We start from the raw sequence: 9,073 nt of genomic DNA, 5'->3' as shown, positions 1-9,073 counted from the left end.
ACCCTCTGACTCCAATAGAAGCGGAAAGATATCGACGGAAAAGGCCTGGATATCGACGGAGAAAGGTTAGAAAATTTAACCTTCGATATCTCCTAAACGGTTGAGATACATACTCCCCAATAGAAGCGGAGATATTCGACGGAATGAAGGCTGGATATCGACGGAGAAAGGTTAAAAACTTTAACCTTCGATATCTCCTAAACGGTTAGAGATACAGGCTTCGGACAGGTACCAAATTAAAGCCCTTTCAAAACCCTACATTTTGGACTACAATGACGACCCTCTACTCCCAATAGAAGCGGAGATATCGACGGATGAAGGCTGGATATCGACGGAGAAAGGTTAGAAAACTTTAACCTTCGATATCTCCTAAACGGTTAGAGATACAGGCTTCGGACAGGTACCAAATTAAAGCCCTTTCAAAACCCTACATTTTGGACTACAATGACGACCCTCTACTCCCAATAGAAGCGGAGATATCGACGGATGAAGGCTGGATATCGACGGAGAAAGGTTAGAAAACTTTAACCTTCGATATCTCCTAAACGGTTAGAGATACAGGCTTCGGACAGGTACCAAATTAAAGCCCTTTCAAAACCCTACATTTTGGACTACAATGACGACCCTCTACTCCCAATAGAAGCGGAGATATCGACGATGAAGGCTGGATATCGACGGAGAAAGGTTAGAAAACTTTAACCTTCGATATCTCCTAAACGGTTAGAGATACAGGCTTCGGACAGGTACCAAATTAAAGCCCTTTCAAAACCCTACATTTTGGACTACAATGACGACCCTCTACTCCCAATAGAAGCGGAGATATCGACGGATGAAGGCTGGATATCGACGGAGAAAGGTTAGAAAACTTTAACCTTCGATATCTCCTAAACGGTTAGAGATACAGGCTTCGGACAGGTACCAAATTAAAGCCCTTTCAAAACCCTACATTTTGGACTACAATGACGACCCTCTACTCCCAATAGAAGCGGAGATATCGACGGATGAAGGCTGGATATCGACGGAGAAAGGTTAGAAAACTTTAACCTTCGATATCTCCTAAACGGTTAGAGATACAGGCTTCGGACAGGTACCAAATTAAAGCCCTTTCAAAACCCTACATTTTGGACTACAATGACGACCCTCTACTCCCAATAGAAGCGGAGATATCGACGGATGAAGGCTGGATATCGACGGAGAAAGGTTAGAAAACTTTAACCTTCGATATCTCCTAAACGGTTAGAGATACAGGCTTCGGACAGGTACCAAATTAAAGCCCTTTCAAAACCCTACATTTTGGACTACAATGACGACCCTCTACTCCCAATAGAAGCGGAGATATCGACGGATGAAGGCTGGATATCGACGGAGAAAGGTTAGAAAACTTTAACCTTCGATATCTCCTAAACGGTTAGAGATACAGGCTTCGGACAGGTACCAAATTAAAGCCCTTTCAAAACCCTACATTTTGGACTACAATGACGACCCTCTACTCCCAATAGAAGCGGAGATATCGACGGATGAAGGCTGGATATCGACGGAGAAAGGTTAGAAAACTTTAACCTTCGATATCTCCTAAACGGTTAGAGATACAGGCTTCGGACAGGTACCAAATTAAAGCCCTTTCAAAACCCTACATTTTGGACTACAATGACGACCCTCTACTCCCAATAGAAGCGGAGATATCGACGGATGAAGGCTGGATATCGACGGAGAAAGGTTAGAAAACTTTAACCTTCGATATCTCCTAAACGGTTAGAGATACAGGCTTCGGACAGGTACCAAATTAAAGCCCTTTCAAAACCCTACATTTTGGACTACAATGACGACCCTCTACTCCCAATAGAAGCGGAGATATCGACGGATGAAGGCTGGATATCGACGGAGAAAGGTTAGAAAACTTTAACCTTCGATATCTCCTAAACGGTTAGAGATACAGGCTTCGGACAGGTACCAAATTAAAGCCCTTTCAAAACCCTACATTTTGGACTACAATGACGACCCTCTACTCCCAATAGAAGCGGAGATATCGACGGATGAAGGCTGGATATCGACGGAGAAAGGTTAGAAAACTTTAACCTTCGATATCTCCTAAACGGTTAGAGATACAGGCTTCGGACAGGTACCAAATTAAAGCCCTTTCAAAACCCTACATTTTGGACTACAATGACGACCCTCTACTCCCAATAGAAGCGGAGATATCGACGGATGAAGGCTGGATATCGACGGAGAAAGGTTAGAAAACTTTAACCTTCGATATCTCCTAAACGGTTAGAGATACAGGCTTCGGACAGGTACCAAATTAAAGCCCTTTCAAAACCCTACATTTTGGACTACAATGACGACCCTCTACTCCCAATAGAAGCGGAGATATCGACGGATGAAGGCTGGATATCGACGGAGAAAGGTTAGAAACTTTAACCTTCGATATCTCCTAAACGGTTAGAGATACAGGCTTCGGACAGGTACCAAATTAAAGCCCTTTCAAAACCCTACCATTTTGGACTACAATGACGACCCTCTACTCCCAATAGAAGCGGAGATATCGACGGATGAAGGCTGGATATCGACGGAGAAAGGTTAGAAAAACTTTAACCTTCGATATCTCCTAAACGGTTAGAGATACAGGCTTCGGACAGGTACCAATTAAAGCCCTTTCAAAACCCTACATTTTGGACTACAATGACGACCCTCTACTCCCAATAGAAAGCGGAGATATCGACGAATGAAGGCTGGATATCGACGGAGAAAGGTTAGAAAACTTTAACCTTCGATATCTCCTAAACGGTTAGAGATACAGGCTTCGGACAGGTACCAAATTAAAGCCCTTTCAAAACCCTACATTTTGGACTACAATGACGACCCTCTACTCCCAATAGAAGCGGAGATATCGACGGATGAAGGCTGGATATCGACGGAGAAAGGTTAGAAAACTTTAACCTTCGATATCTCCTAAACGGTTAGAGATACAGGCTTCGGACAGGTACCAAATTAAAGCCCTTTCAAAACCCTACATTTTGGACTACAATGACGACCCTCTACTCCCAATAGAAGCGGAGATATCGACGGATGAAGGCTGGATATCGACGGAGAAAGGTTAGAAAACTTTAACCTTCGATATCTCCTAAACGGTTAGAGATACAGGCTTCGGACAGGTACCAAATTAAAGCCCTTTCAAAACCCTACATTTTGGACTACAATGACGACCCTCTACTCCCAATAGAAGCGGAGATATCGACGGATGAAGGCTGGATATCGACGGAGAAAGGTTAGAAAACTTTAACCTTCGATATCTCCTAAACGGTTAGAGATACAGGCTTCGGACAGGTACCAAATTAAAGCCCTTTCAAAACCCTACATTTTGGACTACAATGACGACCCTCTACTCCCAATAGAAGCGGAGATATCGACGGATGAAGGCTGGATATCGACGGAGAAAGGTTAGAAAACTTTAACCTTCGATATCTCCTAAACGGTTAGAGATACAGGCTTCGGACAGGTACCAAATTAAAGCCCTTTCAAAACCCTACATTTTGGACTACAATGACGACCCTCTACTCCCAATAGAAGCGGAGATATCGACGGATGAAGGCTGGATATCGACGGAGAAAGGTTAGAAAACTTTAACCTTCGATATCTCCTAAACGGTTAGAGATACAGGCTTCGGACAGGTACCAAATTAAAGCCCTTTCAAAACCCTACATTTTGGACTACAATGACGACCCTCTACTCCCAATAGAAGCGGAGATATCGACGGATGAAGGCTGGATATCGACGGAGAAAGGTTAGAAAACTTTAACCTTCGATATCTCCTAAACGGTTAGAGATACAGGCTTCGGACAGGTACCAAATTAAAGCCCTTTCAAAACCCTACATTTTGGACTACAATGACGACCCTCTACTCCCAATAGAAGCGGAGATATCGACGGATGAAGGCTGGATATCGACGGAGAAAGGTTAGAAAACTTTAACCTTCGATATCTCCTAAACGGTTAGAGATACAGGCTTCGGACAGGTACCAAATTAAAGCCCTTTCAAAACCCTACATTTTGGACTACAATGACGACCCTCTACTCCCAATAGAAGCGGAGATATCGACGGATGAAGGCTGGATATCGACGGAGAAAGGTTAGAAAACTTTAACCTTCGATATCTCCTAAACGGTTAGAGATACAGGCTTCGGACAGGTACCAAATTAAAGCCCTTTCAAAACCCTACATTTTGGACTACAATGACGACCCTCTACTCCCAATAGAAGCGGAGATATCGACGGATGAAGGCTGGATATCGACGGAGAAAGGTTAGAAAACTTTAACCTTCGATATCTCCTAAACGGTTAGAGATACAGGCTTCGGACAGGTACCAAATTAAAGCCCTTTCAAAACCCTACATTTTGGACTACAATGACGACCCTCTACTCCCAATAGAAGCGGAGATATCGACGGATGAAGGCTGGATATCGACGGAGAAAGGTTAGAAAACTTTAACCTTCGATATCTCCTAAACGGTTAGAGATACAGGCTTCGGACAGGTACCAAATTAAAGCCCTTTCAAAACCCTACATTTTGGACTACAATGACGACCCTCTACTCCCAATAGAAGCGGAGATATCGACGGATGAAGGCTGGATATCGACGGAGAAAGGTTAGAAAACTTTAACCTTCGATATCTCCTAAACGGTTAGAGATACAGGCTTCGGACAGGTACCAAATTAAAGCCCTTTCAAAACCCTACATTTTGGACTACAATGACGACCCTCTACTCCCAATAGAAGCGGAGATATCGACGGATGAAGGCTGGATATCGACGGAGAAAGGTTAGAAAACTTTAACCTTCGATATCTCCTAAACGGTTAGAGATACAGGCTTCGGACAGGTACCAAATTAAAGCCCTTTCAAAACCCTACATTTTGGACTACAATGACGACCCTCTACTCCCAATAGAAGCGGAGATATCGACGGATGAAGGCTGGATATCGACGGAGAAAGGTTAGAAAACTTTAACCTTCGATATCTCCTAAACGGTTAGAGATACAGGCTTCGGACAGGTACCAAATTAAAGCCCTTTCAAAACCCTACATTTTGGACTACAATGACGACCCTCTACTCCCAATAGAAGCGGAGATATCGACGGATGAAGGCTGGATATCGACGGAGAAAGGTTAGAAAACTTTAACCTTCGATATCTCCTAAACGGTTAGAGATACAGGCTTCGGACAGGTACCAAATTAAAGCCCTTTCAAAACCCTACATTTTGGACTACAATGACGACCCTCTACTCCCAATAGAAGCGGAGATATCGACGGATGAAGGCTGGATATCGACGGAGAAAGGTTAGAAAACTTTAACCTTCGATATCTCCTAAACGGTTAGAGATACAGGCTTCGGACAGGTACCAAATTAAAGCCCTTTCAAAACCCTACATTTTGGACTACAATGACGACCCTCTACTCCCAATAGAAGCGGAGATATCGACGGATGAAGGCTGGATATCGACGGAGAAAGGTTAGAAAACTTTAACCTTCGATATCTCCTAAACGGTTAGAGATACAGGCTTCGGACAGGTACCAAATTAAAGCCCTTTCAAAACCCTACATTTTGGACTACAATGACGACCCTCTACTCCCAATAGAAGCGGAGATATCGACGGATGAAGGCTGGATATCGACGGAGAAAGGTTAGAAAACTTTAACCTTCGATATCTCCTAAACGGTTAGAGATACAGGCTTCGGACAGGTACCAAATTAAAGCCCTTTCAAAACCCTACATTTTGGACTACAATGACGACCCTCTACTCCCAATAGAAGCGGAGATATCGACGGATGAAGGCTGGATATCGACGGAGAAAGGTTAGAAAACTTTAACCTTCGATATCTCCTAAACGGTTAGAGATACAGGCTTCGGACAGGTACCAAATTAAAGCCCTTTCAAAACCCTACATTTTGGACTACAATGACGACCCTCTACTCCCAATAGAAGCGGAGATATCGACGGATGAAGGCTGGATATCGACGGAGAAAGGTTAGAAAACTTTAACCTTCGATATCTCCTAAACGGTTAGAGATACAGGCTTCGGACAGGTACCAAATTAAAGCCCTTTCAAAACCCTACATTTTGGACTACAATGACGACCCTCTACTCCCAATAGAAGCGGAGATATCGACGGATGAAGGCTGGATATCGACGGAGAAAGGTTAGAAAACTTTAACCTTCGATATCTCCTAAACGGTTAGAGATACAGGCTTCGGACAGGTACCAAATTAAAGCCCTTTCAAAACCCTACATTTTGGACTACAATGACGACCCTCTACTCCCAATAGAAGCGGAGATATCGACGGATGAAGGCTGGATATCGACGGAGAAAGGTTAGAAAACTTTAACCTTCGATATCTCCTAAACGGTTAGAGATACAGGCTTCGGACAGGTACCAAATTAAAGCCCTTTCAAAACCCTACATTTTGGACTACAATGACGACCCTCTACTCCCAATAGAAGCGGAGATATCGACGGATGAAGGCTGGATATCGACGGAGAAAGGTTAGAAAACTTTAACCTTCGATATCTCCTAAACGGTTAGAGATACAGGCTTCGGACAGGTACCAAATTAAAGCCCTTTCAAAACCCTACATTTTGGACTACAATGACGACCCTCTACTCCCAATAGAAGCGGAGATATCGACGGATGAAGGCTGGATATCGACGGAGAAAGGTTAGAAAACTTTAACCTTCGATATCTCCTAAACGGTTAGAGATACAGGCTTCGGACAGGTACCAAATTAAAGCCCTTTCAAAACCCTACATTTTGGACTACAATGACGACCCTCTACTCCCAATAGAAGCGGAGATATCGACGATGAAGGCTGGATATCGACGGAGAAAGGTTAGAAAACTTTAACCTTCGATATCTCCTAAACGGTTAGAGATACAGGCTTCGGACAGGTACCAAATTAAAGCCCTTTCAAAACCCTACATTTTGGACTACAATGACGACCCTCTACTCCCAATAGAAGCGGAGATATCGACGGATGAAGGCTGGATATCGACGGAGAAAGGTTAGAAAACTTTAACCTTCGATATCTCCTAAACGGTTAGAGATACAGGCTTCGGACAGGTACCAAATTAAAGCCCTTTCAAAACCCTACATTTTGGACTACAATGACGACCCTCTACTCCCAATAGAAGCGGAGATATCGACGGATGAAGGCTGGATATCGACGGAGAAAGGTTAGAAAACTTTAACCTTCGATATCTCCTAAACGGTTAGAGATACAGGCTTCGGACAGGTACCAAATTAAAGCCCTTTCAAAACCCTACATTTTGGACTACAATGACGACCCTCTACTCCCAATAGAAGCGGAGATATCGACGGATGAAGGCTGGATATCGACGGAGAAAGGTTAGAAAACTTTAACCTTCGATATCTCCTAAACGGTTAGAGATACAGGCTTCGGGACAGGTACCAAATTAAAGCCCTTTCAAAACCCTACATTTTGGACTACAATGACGACCCTCTACTCCCAATAGAAGCGGAGATATCGACGGATGAAGGCTGGATATCGACGGAGAAAGGTTAGAAAACTTTAACCTTCGATATCTCCTAAACGGTTAGAGATACAGGCTTCGGACAGGTACCAAATTAAAGCCCTTTCAAAACCCTACATTTTGGACTACAATGACGACCCTCTACTCCCAATAGAGCGGAGATATCGACGGATGAAGGCTGGATATCGACGGAGGAAAGGTTAGAAAACTTTAACCTTCGATATCTCCTAAACGGTTAGAGATACAGGCTTCGGACAGGTACCAAATTAAAGCCCTTTCAAAACCCTACATTTTGGACTACAATGGACGACCCTCTACTCCCAATAGAAGCGGAGATATCGACGAATGAAGGCTGGATATCGACGGAGAAAGGTTCGAATACTTTAACCTTCGATATCTCCTAAACGGTTAGAGATACAGGCTTCGGACCAGGTACCAAATTAAAGCCCTTTCAAAACCCTACATTTTTGGACTACAATGGACGACCCTCTACTCCCAATAGAAGCGGAGATATCGACGGATGACGGATGAAGGCTGGATATCGACGGAGAAAGGTTAGAAAACTTTAACCTTCGATATCTCCTAAACGGTTAGAGATACAGGCATCGGACAGGTACCAAATTAAAGCCCTTTCAAAACCCTACATTTTGGACTACATGACGACCCTCTACTCCCAATAGAAGCGGAGATATCGACGAATGAAGGCTGGATATCGACGGAGAAAGGTTAGAAAACTTTAACCTTCGATATCTCCTAAACGGTTAGAGATACAGGCTTCGGACAGGTACCAAATTAAAGCCCTTTGAAAACCCTACATTTTGGACTACAATGACGACCCTCTACTCCAATAGAAGCGGAGATATCGACGGATGAAGCTGGATATCGACGGAGAAAGGTTGGAAAACTTTAACCTTCGATATCTCCTAAACGGTTAGAGATACAGGCTTCGGACAGGTACCAAATTAAAGCCCTTTCAAAACCCTACATTTTGGACTACATGGACGACTCTCTACTCCCAGTAGAAGCGGAGATATCGACGGAAAAGGTTGGAAAACTTAACCTTCGATATCTCCTAAACGGTTAGAGATAAGGCTTCGGACAATACAAATTAAACCTTTCAAAACCCTACATTTTGGACTACATGGACGACCCTCTACTCCAATAGAAGCGGAGATATCGACGGATGAAGGCTGGATATCGACGGAGAAAGGTTGAAAACTTTAACCTTCGATATCTCCTAAACGGTTAGAGATACAGGGAAGGCTGGTACCAAATTAAAGCCCTTTCAAAACCCTACATTTTGGACTACATGGACGACTCTACTCCCAGTAGAAGCGGAGATATCGACGGAAGGAAAAGGTTGGAAAACTTTAACCTTCGATATCTCCTAAACGGTTAGAGATACAGGCTTCGGACAGGTACCAAATTAAAGCCCTTTCAAAACCCTACATTTTGGACTACAATGTACGACCCTCTACTCCAATAGAAGCGGAGATATCGACGGTTGAAGGCTGGATATCGACGGAGAAAGGTTG

This window comes from Harpegnathos saltator, unplaced genomic scaffold (assembly GCF_003227715.2).
Source record: "Harpegnathos saltator strain DR-91 unplaced genomic scaffold, Hsal_v8.6 scaffold844, whole genome shotgun sequence".
Taxonomy (NCBI): domain Eukaryota; kingdom Metazoa; phylum Arthropoda; class Insecta; order Hymenoptera; family Formicidae; genus Harpegnathos; species Harpegnathos saltator.
The sequence above is the reverse complement of the archived record's forward strand: the minus strand, read 5'-3'. Positions refer to the sequence as shown.